The sequence below is a fragment of the Mauremys mutica genome, chromosome 8, assembly GCF_020497125.1.
Source record: "Mauremys mutica isolate MM-2020 ecotype Southern chromosome 8, ASM2049712v1, whole genome shotgun sequence".
Taxonomy (NCBI): domain Eukaryota; kingdom Metazoa; phylum Chordata; order Testudines; family Geoemydidae; genus Mauremys; species Mauremys mutica.
In genome coordinates, this window is record NC_059079.1 from 50588958 (window position 1) to 50603907 (window position 14950).

The window sequence follows — 14950 nt, forward strand, 5'->3', positions numbered from 1 at the left end:
GTGTCAGTGGGAGAAGCTCTCCTGCCAGCTTAGCACTGTCTACACTGGCATTTAGATCGGCATAACTTACGTTGCACAAGGTGGGGGCTTACTAACACCCTGGAGCGACATAAATTATGCCAACCTATCCTGTAGTGTAAACAAGCCCTAAGTTCTAACCCTCTCTCTACTAGTGGCCTGGTATGTGACATTGGACAAATAATTTTACTCTTCTGTGCCTCAGTTTTCCCAAACTTCAAAATGAGGATGAAACTTACCTCCTCTATAATGAGCTTTGAAATCTAGATGTGAAAAAATACTATATGGGACATATGACAGACACCAGGTGGGTGAGGTAGTATCTTTTATTGGACCAACTTCCATTGGTGAGAGAGACAAGCTGCTGAGCTCCACAGAGTTCTTCTTCAGGTCTGGGAAGAAAACTGGAAGAAGAGCACTGTGGAGTTCAAAAGCTTGCCTCTCTACCTTACCCATTTTTTCTCTCTCATATTGTGGGACCAACACAGCTACAACAACAATGTAAATTATATATATGGGCAACAGTTATTATTGTTATTAAAGGTACTGGGACAGAAATCTCTGCTAGGAATGGTTCTTGCATTTGTTCACTGGCTGGCAGATTGTAGTATTTGTGAGGCGCAGGACCCCTTCAAAAGTGGGGCAATTTATGAGGCTGCATAGATTGCATTCACCTACGACTGTATCTGCTTGAAACAAGAGCAGAAAATGCACTTAAGTCCTGAAAATGGATAAAGGTCACTTTCTGCTAATTTAGGGCTCTTTCTCATACAATGAGATCAGAATCATAATTGCCAATTAATCAATATATGACATATTAAACCTTGAAAATGTACAATGTAATGTAATGATTTACCGCGCAGATGAAATTGAAATTCTGGAGCCATACTTTTATGACAAAATATTTGGATATTTTATTGCTATGGCAAAATCTGTAATGGTTACAGGATAGAGTGCAATATAACTTTGTTATTCTGACAAGGCGTGTTTAATAGCAAAAATAAGAGGTGACACTAACAATTGATTCTCATTACATTATTCAAAATGTAGTTCTCTGGGCCTCAGGATCCATACTCTGGTTTGCTGTTACTCCACATAAATTGTTAATTCATCTGTATTGAATATGTCTACTTGAGAATCTAAATTACACATGTATAATACATATGCTGCATTACTCCAAAAGCAGATTTATTGTTAGCATTATATAAGTGACATGAGGTTCATGGACTATGTGTATTAGAACTGTAACAGGTAATGCTATGCTTCATGTCAGCTAACATAATATCAGATCTCAACACAGAGGAAGGATGTTTTTGTAGCGGAGGCACTGAACTAGGGTTCATGAGACCTAGGTTCAGTTTCTGGTTCTGCCACAGATTGTGTGTGCAACTACAGAAAGTTACTTAGGCTTCATTGACAACTTGAAATCCATCTGTGCAGCCCCCAGAACTAGCCTAGAACCACATTCTGAGTCACAATCTATGGCCTGCCCTTACAAGGTCTGGTAATGCAGATGACCCCCAGAGAAGAATAGGGGGCTTTTTATATCCCCACACCCTCATGCATCAGTGCATAGCCAGACTGAGAACTGAACCCTTAATCTGTAACTCAATTCCCTATTTGTAAACATTGGGATAATAAGCCTTCCTTTCTCTTGTAGTTAGATGTAAACAATTTGGGGCAGGGACTATCCCTTTTTATGCTCAGTGCCTAGCACAATGGGTCCCCATCTCAAGTGAGGCCTCTGCCACAATATAAATAAGTAATAATACTTGTAGTATTAGGTCTATTTAATATTGGAGTTGACTGTACAAGCTATACAAATAAGTATACATTTATCAACTAATTTGTTTTCCTCTTAAGTCATAAGGATTAATAGGATGCATCCTAAAAGGAAAATAGCAAGGAGAAAAAAAACAGAAAAATCATCATTTAAAAATCTGGACAAGTCTATAAGAAAAAAATGAACACCTTGAACTCTTCCCATACACCAAAAGTAAGAGCAGTGTTGGACATGACAAATAATATAGGTACAGTTTTAGAATGCAGTTTGTTCCAGACAATTCATTGGCAGTCTGAGCAAATTACTGCTTACATTAACTAGATAAGGTATTTCTATACAGTTGGAACAATTAAAATACTTACAGTTAAGATGATTGGGGAAAAGTCCTGTAACAGCTACTTGCATGGATAGCCCTGCTTTCAGAACAAAGTGAAATGTATGCCATCATGTTGAGTTTGGGTTTTGAATTCAACTGAGTTCCAATTGAGTCCCTAAAAGAATATTGATCATGTAATTTTGCAGAATGTACAATACATTGAAATGCAGTACAATACATAATTTTAGGGAATAATATCTTAACTCTCTGTATGAGCTCTAAGTCCATTTTTGCTTTTTGTTTGCCAGTGAGATTATTTCAGCATGAGACTTTTATCAGGAATCCCAGTAACCATGAAGTAAAGTAGCAGCCTAGCTGAGTTTTACATACTATGTCTGCATTACATAATTTAGTTAATACAGAATGTGAAAAATGTTGAATATCCTGTTCAAGCCCCAAATATTGGCAATTTACTCAACTTTATATTGGCATGTATTGCGATTCTAAAGTGTTTTTAATATATTAACTCAATGTGGTTTATTGGGTAATTAGTAATGGGCAAAAATAGGAAAAGGTTCATGGATTTAATCAAATCCCTAAAAGTCTGGATGATCGACCAAAGCCTTTTAAATGACTATCTCCCCCTATTCTATATATCTTTCTTCTTCTCTAATCCAAACCTAGCCAGCTCTCACTCTCACATTCTCTGTCATCAGAGTGAATTTCAGCCTTAGTGTAGAATAAGTTCATTGTTGGTTTTGTTTGTTTTTATTTGCATTTTTACAAGATGAGTGCATACGATTTTCCTTGGGAAGCAGTGAATAAAATAGAATTCATACATTATGAAGAATGAAAAACAGCATGATAGAATGAACACTTTTATGCAACCTTAACTAAAGCAGTTATCCTCCTGCTATAATACAAAGACAGATGTTGGCTACATATAGGGACAGTGTTGTACACTCACCTTCATTAAAAGTGCTGAGCTTTGGACAGGATTTATAATTAGGAACCCATTCAAAAAGCTCTCACACTCCTGCCATTTAATGGAAATTGACATAAAATATGGTCACATTACTTCTTGCAAGATATTTATTTCCAATATAGTAAACACTCAACCTTTTAAAAATATCAAATGGCTGATGTAAATTGAATATATTTGTCTGATGGCAATTAGAATGCTTACTGTAGCAGTACTGAACATTTATCCAATGGATATATTCAGAATTAAGACCTGGGTAGATGAGATCAGAATCTGGTCCTGAAATATAGTCTAGAAAATAGTTTAGTTTGTCAGGGTGATATTTCATTAGAGCTTGCAGCAACTCTTTCCATACTGAGCATATTAATTATCCTGTACAATTTACTTCGAGTAAAAATTGGCCTGTGTCAGTGAGAACATATTGTTGTACTTATTTATAGAACTAAATCATGTTTTACAGACAAAATGTTTTAAAATATGAAGTCTTTGATAAATACAGCCTGCATAGATTTTTTTTAAATATCAGTGCTTTAACAAAATTTCAGTATTTACTTTCACAGCTGACGTTCAAGTTAGTTCGGGGTTAGATTGTGAATTTAGGCATGTGTGATGAGGCGATCATCCCACACAAGCAAGGAATGGGTTAAAAGCCGCCTAGGTAGGCTGCACAGGGAGTATCCAACCAGAGAGAGGCAACCAATCAGGGCCCACCGGGCTCACATAAAAGAGAGCTGCAGGGCAGAGCAGTGTGAGTTGCTATAGGGAGCCCAAGGAGGGAGGGCAATATTCCTAGTGGGCTGCAGAAAGGTAGCACCTTGACAGAGCAGTTGCAGGCAGGAATTGAGAGAGCAGGGGTGAGCTTCTGGCTGGCTGTTGGGATTTGCAGGCTGGAGGCCCTGGGAAGAGGGCAAAGAAAGTGCTGGAGCTGATAGGAAGTGGCCCAGGGAATTGAAGCAGTACTAATGGAGAAGTTAAGGAGAGGCAGCAGGAGGCTGCCAGCTATGGAGTCCCTGGGCTGGAACCTGAAGAAGTGGGTTGGCCCTGGTCCCCCCACTCACCACTGGGGAAGTGGCTGGACCCTAGAACTGTGGTATACTTCTCCTCCTCCTCCTCCTCCCTCCTGAAGGAGAAAAACATGCATGATGGTATGTCTGGAGGGCTGAATCATGAAAAGGATGCTTTAGGTCCTGGTCTCAACATAAGAGCACAGCAAAAAGCGATAGCAGATGCTTTTCCAAATATTAACAAATCCTCTAAACAGAAACTCCCCTAATGGTTTATTATTAAGAACATGCCAATTGCTTAATAAGTCTGATATTACTAAACTCTCAAACTCAGGCAGAAAACCAACTTTCCCATGTAGAGTTGGAGGAAGCAAAAATAGTAATTGAGTCGTTTACCAGAAATACATTTCTGAGTCCAGATGGTTACAGGGCAGATTATACAACTTTGATAATGTTCAATTACATTAATTAAGCACATTTAATATCCACAGAATAATACTCTGCTACCTATTCTTGGCAAACAACTGACAAATATAATTCCTAAAGCCAAAGAACACTCCCTCCTTCACTTTGTCTCTCATGTTTGCCAATATCCTTACCAGATGTTGAATGTAAAATAGTAGCCAGAATAACAGCATATATATTAACTCCCCATATGCAATGCTTGTTCTATATGGATAAATCAGGATTGCTTGCCAGTAGACAAGTAGGGTGACCAGATGTCCCGATTTTATAGGGACAGTCCCAATGTTTGGGTCTTTTTCTTATATAGGGTCTTATTACCCCCCACCTCCTGTCCTGATTTTTCACACTTGCTGACTGGTCACCCTATAGACAAGGTTCAGATGGCTTCTTAATTCTATCATTAGATGCTAAAAAAAACAACAACAACTTGACAGTGCAAGGTTGAGATATCACTTCCCAATTCTCCAAAACACAGGTTTATATGACAAGATTATTGATTGAATATGATACCTCTTTACAGTTTTGGTGGCTGGAATTAGAATCAATAGATTATAATTTTAGAGGAATAACCTTTAAAATTACATAAAAATCCCAATATACGCAACTGTCTGCTGTTCTTTCTTGATTTTCCCCTAGCAAATGAGGCCATTGAATGTAAAAAAACCTGACAATTCAGACATATGGGATATTCCAGAGGTAATAGTATATGTTATTCTGGTTTATACCACAAAATCAAGGATTATTTTAGTCCTCCATGTATTCAGTCCAGTAAAAGAGTAAAACAGGATTCGTTTCAAACATCTTCAGCAAAAATTGCTGTAAGCATTTATCCTCACCTAAAATTTGGGATGGGTTTTGAGTAGCCCAACTATTAAGTATTTTCCTAAGCAGACAATAAATCTCCTGCTAATTGCATCTGCCAGATGAAACAACAGATCCTATCAGGTGGAGTACATTATATAATTCAGGTTCTGGAGCAAACCTGTAGGAGCTCATTTATATTCAAGTACCATTTACCTGATCTCCTGCCCCATCTGTATGCCAAGCATGGCTCTCGCTGGCCCAAGAGAGACTGAGAAATTTTTTAAAAAGCATATAGTACTAACTGAACATTGGTTTCAGTTAAGGTTTTATGTCAATGTCAAGTTTTTCTTCCCTTGAGATGGGTATACAGAAGACTACGCCCAGCTGATTGAATGACAAAAGACGACCAAACAATAAAAGGCCTGAACCTGTGTGGTGATGAATGCCTGTCACATGGTTCTGAGAACTCTTAGTTCACTGGGAACTGAAGGTGCTAAAGAATTAAAAAAAAAGTGAAAAAAAAATTCTTATGCCAAAATACCCCAGTAAGTAGAAATGACATCAATACTGCAATTGGCCTGAAGTTTTTTCTGTCGATTACCAGATTTTAGTCAATTTTTATAACTGAGTTATACTGATGATGTAACAACACTACTGACCTCATTGGCTGAGGTTATTTAGTGTTGCAGTACAGCATACTGTTCAGGACTCAGAGTTAGTGGAGAAGGAGGAGTCTGTGGGCCATTATATGAGGTTCACCAATGGGACCTGCTTTGATATTTGAATGGGGAGTAAGAAAGGAGGTGATTTATTGATGTGCACATGGAACCTACGTATATCACTAGTAATAATAAAACTAGTAAGAAAATTGTGAACTTGTTACTCTACTTTTTGGAAAGTTACTTTTTTATTGAGTCTGAATATCCTTCTATTGGCTGCAAATAAACATAGTAATAATCAGCTGCAGTAAACATACCATCAGGATATTAAAAATCCAGCATGAGAAATGTAGCAGATGCTATGATGAACAACAGGATTTAGATTTGGTCTCAGAACAAATCAAAAGTTAATTTCTAAGCCAAACTTATCCTAAAGGGAAACTGATAAAGTTGATCTGATTTTGCTCATGATTTTAAAAAGAAATATTCACTTTGGCAAAGACCAAAGTGATGTTTGCGTGCAAATTTAGTATTTATGAGACTTACAAGCAACTGAAAGTAGAGGTTTCGCTCTAGAAGAAAAGGATACTATGCAATTTCATTATTTTAAGGTCAGGTACCTATGTATTCAAAACACACTGGGATATAATGTAGCTAAAGTTCATTCAAATGGAGTGCCCTACATGTTAAAGAACATGTGTGTGCCTGATTTTTATGTTCCTAATATAACAGGAGTCAAAATGATTTCATTATATTCAGAGATAATGTCTCTCTATTTCAATATACTCATACATAGCATTCCTTGAATAATCACTGACCCACTCAAAAACTTCACTAAAGAGAAGTTAAAGATTCAGGAACATACCATTATTTGGAGTTCAGCAGAATAAAACACAACTGGTCTGAATTCTATTAACAGATTTCAAAGGCTTCTTGATTTGACCAATAATCCTCATTAGGGTGTTAGTGTGCTTTCCTCCAACTAAGCATCCTTATATAGTTACTATTTGCATTCAAAACTAAAGATTCTGATATTCCAGAACAGAGGACAATTCTAATAAGCATTCTGAGTAGTCATCAAATATCAGTGTTTATTTGCTCATATATAAAACAACCACAACCACAACCACCCTTTTTTGATGTTAGGAATTCATGTATGCAGTTAAGAATTTTCTCTCCAGTGCTAATTAGCACCTCTATCTCTTCCCAAAGGATAACTGTTCTCTGTTATAGCCTGAACATGCATCTTTTAGACTAATGTGTAAACATTTCAGTACTTTCTCCCTCTCAGGAAGTTTCTTTGAAGAACTGACTGATGTCATTTTTGGCTTCCAAGATGGAAAAATTCCAAAGACACTATTAAACAATAGTATTATTGCTCCAATTTCATTAAAATGTCCTAAACAATGATTTAAAAGATCAAAAGATATTACAGAGAAAACTATGATAAAGACCTTGTAGCATTTAACTATTATATCATGACTGTTCTTAGCCTATGGGATATGTTCTAACCATTGGTTTACAATCTGTTAGCATGGAAGGCCATATTTTACCTTTGTATTGTATGTATGCACAGGAAAAAGCTACATGATCATAGGTAAGAACCCCAACACATTCAATAACTTATTTAGCTCTGAGTTCTTAATAAAGATGTAATATGTTTTGTATCTGTACTTGACAGAATAAACACAGCAATAATGTACTATTAACATCATAATATTGTTTTTGCTCTTTGCAACCACCTAATTCTTTATATCCAACAGCTGTTCATATACAGCAGAGATGCTGTCAGACATGAAATAGCCTTTTATTCAGAAACCTGAGAAGTGTGCATCAAGGATGTTAGATTACCTGTAAGTAACTAGAATACAACAGGTTCCAGTTATGTTTTAAATACAACACTTTTTTTCCTGAGGATCCCAGTAAATCAAGCATTTCTTACAACATTTCAAGATTATGGGTATTGCATACTTTGACATGTTCTAGGAACACTGCACAAATCAAAATAACCTATTGTTCCTAGACAAGATAGCAGTGGCCACTTTGATGGAATACATTTTACAATATTCTTCTAGAAGAAGGAATAAGTTTTCATTAAACATTTTCTTAAGAAATAGTTTAGAGGAAAATAAGAAGGGTCTTTTTGTGTCCTCTAAGTTGTTATAGTTAACTTTGTGTTCTTATTTTTTAGTGTCAAAGCAGAGATTTTTTTTGAAGTGGCCCATATAAGTTAGGAACCTCACTCCAATTGACATTCCATTTTCAAAAACTCCTATGGGATTTAGGAGCGGAAGTCCATTTTGAAAATCCCAGCTAAAAGGTCTATTTTCATCTAAAGAAATTTAGGCAATTTAGAATCTATTTTTAATCTGCTCTACCACTAGTGAAACACTACCGACGTATTAATATCCATTGATTAAAATTGTTATACATTTTCAAACAGACACAAACACTTACAGAGATTGCCTTAACTGGTTAATATTAAATGTGGGCATCACTCAGCAAGTCAATAATATATCATTTTTGTTTTCAGATTACTATTTTATCTGCCTTATATGTAGTGGGGGTAGAAATAGCGTACACAACATTTTCATCATGGAGTATTTCTCAGCATTATGCTATATTTTATAAACTTTGTTCATGTTACCTCAATGTAGTACATCCTTCCACATGGTGAAATACACATCCACAAGGTACATTCAGGTTATCTCTCTGCTAGAAATGAAAATAAGTACCAGGGGGACTGGGCAGGCTTGTATAGCCTGCACAAAAGCCTGCACTGCCTCATCTTCACTGTTATTTTTAGTGAGCTGGCTAGATTAAAGTTAGTGCAGTTATGCCTACCCAAGCAGCCAATCACATCTTTGATTGCCACATAGACACCACCTCCGAGATGATATACTGATATGGTTTTAAATAATCATATTTAAGGATGAATAAGGAACAGGATATACAATAGTTAACATCTATATAATTATTAAATATTCAGCAAAAAGCAGTTGCTGACAGATACCAGACCCCTAGCCCTCCATTCCTCCTGCTTTGTGCTTCTCTGGTGACACAAAGCAAATGGAAAAGTGGCTTTAGTAGTTAGTTGGGGATTCCGCTGGTGTACAGGTGACACAGAGCTACTGGGCAGAAGATCACTGTGGACATTCCTGCTGGATGCAAGTTAAAGTATCTCAGCTCCCAACCAGTCCCAGGATCCAAGGAGTAAAACCACCTCTGCATCCTACCCTTTGGGTCCTGTGCTGAACAGTTTTGTCTCGGCTTGCCCAGTGGTCTTGCCTTGTATCTTTTACAGGGTATGTCTTGTGTAAATACCGAATGCAGCAAATTACTTCTGATGTGGCTTCTTTTCTTTACTCCAATATGTTTAAGCAATTAACACATTTTATTACAAGTGGGGGATGTATATATTACCATGGATGTAGAAAGCATTTTATTACAATGAACCCAACAACTAGCTTGAAGCCAACATTAAAAGTGATTTTTTCTTTTAATCAGGGCCACAGACAAAAAATACAGAAATCAGGATGTCAAAAGTGGGCCCTCATCCCACAGTGGGTGCCACTATCTTCATCACTTATACCCAGTTTTATACTATCACAGGATTCAACATCCTCTTGTTTCTACTCTGCCATCCCAGGTAGACTGAATTTAGTAACTTAGAATTGTCAAAGGCTCCAGTATTAACAGTCCTACCCTATCAAAATGTGTTATGGGAAAAATGGCCTTGGTTTTATGTCTTACACCAAGAAAACACTTCTAGTAACATCATAGAATAGAGCTGGTATATTGAGCAATGGCTCAGTATGGAATCAGAAAGTGAGTAAAACCTACTCACCAAAGCTGTTTCTTACAATACCAGTATCTGGGTTTCTCCTTTAGAGCTCACATCTAAGAACTGATTTTTAAGGATCACTCTTTCCTTCTGAGATCTGGCAAGACTACAACTGGAGATGAAAAGATGCATGATCAGTAGACCTACAACAAAAGTAAACTCATATTGTAACAGCAAAACTTTTTTTGAAAAACAAAAACACAATTTAACATGAATTAAAGTAAAATGACAGTTAAAGGCATTTATTCCTTCTATGAGGTATGTGTAGCTATATCTGTCGTGACTTATTACACTTTAATTTCTGGAATGTTGTCTTTGTCATTTAATTTTGTAGTATGACCTTCTCCAGACTTTTATATTTATGAATTCCCTGATAAATCCAGTTCAGTTTTAAATAAATATTGTGACTGTGATAAAAAATCTAACTGGAGGAATTAGAACCTGTGTGTGAAATTTGATGGCTGTCATGCTACGCAGAATAAGCTATAATTTGAATAGCATTTCTGTGACTGATACATACATACAGGAGATAAAATAATGAACATTCATGATGAAAATGTCTGCAGGTCAGTAGTAAAAGTAAAAACAAACAAACAGAACCCAACACCCAGACCAAACATCTATAACATTGTCCAGATAAAACTTAAAAAAAAAAAATCAAAGACAAAATACGTCTTTTAAAGATTGTACTGTGAGTGATGAATGCATGAAATACTTGATTATACTTTCCAGAAATAAAATGATATTCATGAAAAGTTAATATTTCTCTAGTTGAGTCTTTTGTTTTAGTTGTTTGTTTAGTCCTTCTTATTTTTCTCTTCTCTCTTGCATACAATTCCCAATGCACTTAATTAAAATAATGTAAATTCTGTCAAACCAAGAAAAAAATGCATGTAACAAAAGCAGTAGCACATGGCCAGGGCAGGCAGGGAGCCTGCCTTAGCCACATGGCATCATGGGCGTGGCAATCCCATGGGTCTGTATCCAAAGCCCTGATGGGCCAGATCTGGCCCATGGGCTGTAGTTTGCCCACCCCTGGTGTAAAGGAACAAAGCTATGGTGTGTGCACAAACACAACTTTGGCTAGGACACACAGCATACAAAAGACAGACACAAGGATAGATTTAAACAGCAGGCTGCAACTATATTAACTTTGGGTTGCGACCCTATCCACCACCCTTTCCTCCCTCATACCAGGCATTGAATTGGATTCAGTGTGCACAAAGAGAGGCTTGGCTCCAGCATGTCTGGGCATGAACACTCCCTTCCTCTCTCAGAGGCTGGCCATCCCCCTAGTTTAGTGAGTAACGTCTACCCTGTTGAAATGGCAGGGAGGGGCATTATCGATATCAGTAGAGAGAGGAGGATTCATATAGTAAACTAACACTTGACACCATCCATTTCATGAGACAATTGGTCATAAGAACATAAGAACATAAGAATGGTCGTACCGGGTCAGAGTAAAGGTCCATCTAGCCCAGTATCTGTCTACCGACAGTGGCCAACGCCAGGTGCTCCAGAGGGAGTGAAACTAACAGGCAATGATCAAATTTCTCCTGCCATCCATCTCCATCCTCTGACGAACAGAGGCTAGGGACACCATTCTTACCCATCCTAGCTAATAGCCATTTATGGACTTAGCCACCATGAATTTATCCAGTCCCCTTTTAAACATTGTTATAGTCCTAGCCTTCACAACCTCCTCAGGTAAGGAGTTCCACAAGTTGACTGTGTGCTGCGTGAAGAAGAACTTCCTTTTATTTGTTTTAAACCTGCTGCCTATTAATTTCATTTGGTGACCCCTAGTTCTTGTATTATGGGAATAAGTAAATAACTTTTCATTATCCACTTTCTCAACATCACTCATGATTTTATATACCTCTATCATATCCCCCCTTAGTTGTCTCTTTTCCAAGCTGAAGAGTCCTAGCCTCTTTAATCTTTCCTCATATGGGACCCTCTCTAAACCCCTAATCATTTTAGTTGCCCTTTTCTGAACCTTTTCTAGTGCTAGAATATCTTTTTTGAGGTGAGGAGACCACATCTGTACACAGTATTCGAGATGTGGGCGTACCATGGATTTATATAAGGGCAATAATATATTCTCAGTCTTATTTTCTATCCCCTTTTTAATGATTCCTAACATCCTGTTTGCTTTTTTGACCGCCTCTGCACACTGCGTGGCCATCTTCAGAGAACTATCCACGATGACTCCAAGATCTTTTTCCTGACTTGTTGTAGCTAAATTAGCCCCCATCATGTTGTATGTATAGTTGGGGTTATTTTTTCCAATGTGCATTACTTTACATTTATCCACATTAAATTTCATTTGCCATTTTGTTGCCCAATCACTTAGTTTTGTGAGATCTTTTTGAAGTTCTTCACAATCTGCTTTGGTCTTAACTATCTTGAGCAGTTTAGTATCATCTGCAAACTTTGCCACCTCACTGTTTACCCCTTTCTCCAGATCATTTATGAATAAATTGAATAGGATTGGTCCTAGGACTGACCCTTGGGGAACACCACTAGTTACCCCTCTCCATTCTGAGAATTTACCATTAATTCCTACCCTTTGTTCCCTGTCCTTTAACCAGTTCTCAATCCATGAAAGGACCTCCCCTTTTATCCCATGACAGCTTAATTTACTTAAGAGCCTTTGGTGAGGGACCTTGTCAAAGGCTTTCTGGAAATCTAAGTACACTATGTCCATCGGATCCCCCTTGTCCACATGTTTGTTGACCCCTTCAAAGAACTCTAATAGATTAGTAAGACACGATTTCCCTTTACAGAAACCATGTTGACTATTGCTCAACAGTTTATGTTTTTCTATGTGTCTGACAATTTTATTCTTAACTATTGTTTCAACTAATTTGCCCGGTACCGACGTTAGACGTACCGGTCTGTAATTGCCGGGATCACCCCTAGAGCCCTTTTAAAATATTGGCGTTACGTTAGCTAACATCCAGTCATTGGGTACCGAAGCCGATTTAAAGGACAGGTTACAAACCTTAGTTAATAGTTCCGCAACTTCACATTTGAGTTCTTTCAGAACTCTTGGGTGAATGCCATCTGGTCCCGGTGACTTGTTAATGTTGAGTTTATCAATTAATTCCAAAACTTCCTCTAGTGACACTTCAGTCTGTGACAGTTCCTCAGATTTGTCACCTACAAAAGCCAGCTCAGGTTTGGGAATCTCCCTAACATCCTCAGCCGTGAAGACTGAAGCAAAGAATCCATTTAGTTTCTCCGCAATGACTTTATCGTCTTTAAGCGCTCCATTTGTATTTCGATCGTCAAGGGGCCCCACTGGTTGTTTAGCTGGCTTCCTGCTTCTGATGTACTTAAAAAACATTATGTTATTACCTTTTGAGTTTTTGGCTAGTCGTTCTTCAAACTCCTCTTTGGCTTTTCTTATTACACTCTTGCACTTAAGTTGGCAGTGTTTGTGTTCCTTTCTATTTGCCTCACTAGGATTTGACTTCCACCTTTTAAAGGAAGTCTTTTTATCTCTCACTGCTTCTTTTACATGGTTGTTAAGCCACGGTGGCTCTTTTTTAGTTCTTTTACTGTGTTTCTTAATTTGGGGTATACATTGAAGTTGGGCCTCTATTATGGTGTCTTTAAAAAGGGCCCATACAACTTGCAGGGATTTCACTTTAGTCACTGTACCTTTTAACTTTTGTCTAACTAACCCCCTCATTTTTGTATAGTTCCCCCTTTTGAAATTAAATGCCACAGTGTTGGGCAGTTGAGGTGTTCTTCCCACCACAGGGATGTTGAATGTTATTGTATTATGGTCACTATTTCCAAGCGGTCCTGCTATAGTTACCTCTTGGACCAGCTCCTGCACTCCACTCAAGATTAAATCTAGAGTTGCCTCTCCCCTTGTGGGTTCCCATACCAGCTGCTCCATGAAGCAGTCATTTAAAGTATCGAGAAATTTTATCTCTGCATTTCGTCCTGAAGTGAAATGTTCCCAGTCAATATGGGGATAATTGAAATCCCCCACTATTATTGGGTTCTTAATTTTGATAGTCTCTCTAATTTCACTTAGCATTTCATCATCACTATTACTGTCCTGGTCAGGTGGTCGATAATAGATCCCTAATGTTATATTTTTACTATAGCATGAAATTTCCATCCATAGAGATTCTATGGAACATGTGGATTCGCTTAAGATTTTTACTTCATTTGAATCTACAATTTCTTTCACATATAGTGCCACTCCTCCCCCTGCACGACCTGTTCTGTCCTTCCGATATATTTTGTACCCCAGAATGATTGTGTCCCGTTGATTGCTCTCAGTCCACCAGGTTTCTTTGATGCCTATTTTATCAATATCCTCCTTTATCACAAGGCACTCTAGTTCACCCATCTTATTATTTAGACTTCTGGCATTTGTGTACAAGCACTTTAAAAACTTGTCCCTGTTTATTAGCTTGCCTTTTTCTGATGTGCCAGATTCTTTTTCATGTGACTGTTTATCATCTGATCCGGCCCTTACATTATACTCTTCAGTCCTCTGCTCCTGATTATAACCTGGAGATTCTCTATCATCAGACTCTCCCCTAAGAAAAGTCTGTGTCCGATCCACATGCTCATCTGCAGTGGATGGCTTTCCCCCATCTCCTAGTTTAAAAACTGCTCTACAACCTTTTTAATGTTTAGTGCCAGCAGTCTGGTTCCACTTTGGTTTAGGTGGAGCCCATCTCTCCTGTATAGGCTCCTCCCATCCCAGAAGTTTCCCCAGTTCCTAATGAACGTGAACCCCTCCTCTCTACACCATCGTCTCATCCACGCATTGAGACTCTGAAGCTCCGCCTGCCTACCTGGCCCTGCGCGTGGAACTGGGATCATTTCTGAGAATGCCACCATAGAGGTCCTGGATTTCAGTCTCTTCCCTAGCAGCCTAAATTTGGCTTCCAGGACATCTCTCCTACCCTTCCCTATGTCATTGGTACCTACATGTACCACGACCACAGGCTCCTCCCCAGCACTACGCATAAGTCTGTCTAGATTCCTCGAGAGATCCGCAACCTTCGCACCAGGCAGGCAAGTCACCATATGGTTCTCCC

General features: G+C 38.1%; 1 long non-coding RNA gene across 2 annotated transcripts in view; it reads right to left on the minus strand.

The window, feature by feature from the left end:
* Nucleotides 1-2174: 2174 nt before the first annotated feature.
* The window catches only part of LOC123376640, a 75428-nt gene continuing 62652 nt past the window's right edge, over nt 2175-14950 (minus strand). For both annotated transcript variants that reach the window (XR_006581865.1, XR_006581866.1), the window contains exons 4-5: nt 9879-10018; nt 2175-2292 (exon numbers count right to left, since the gene is read on the minus strand). This is a non-coding gene — a long non-coding RNA (uncharacterized LOC123376640). The remainder of the gene's footprint in view (nt 2293-9878; nt 10019-14950) is intronic.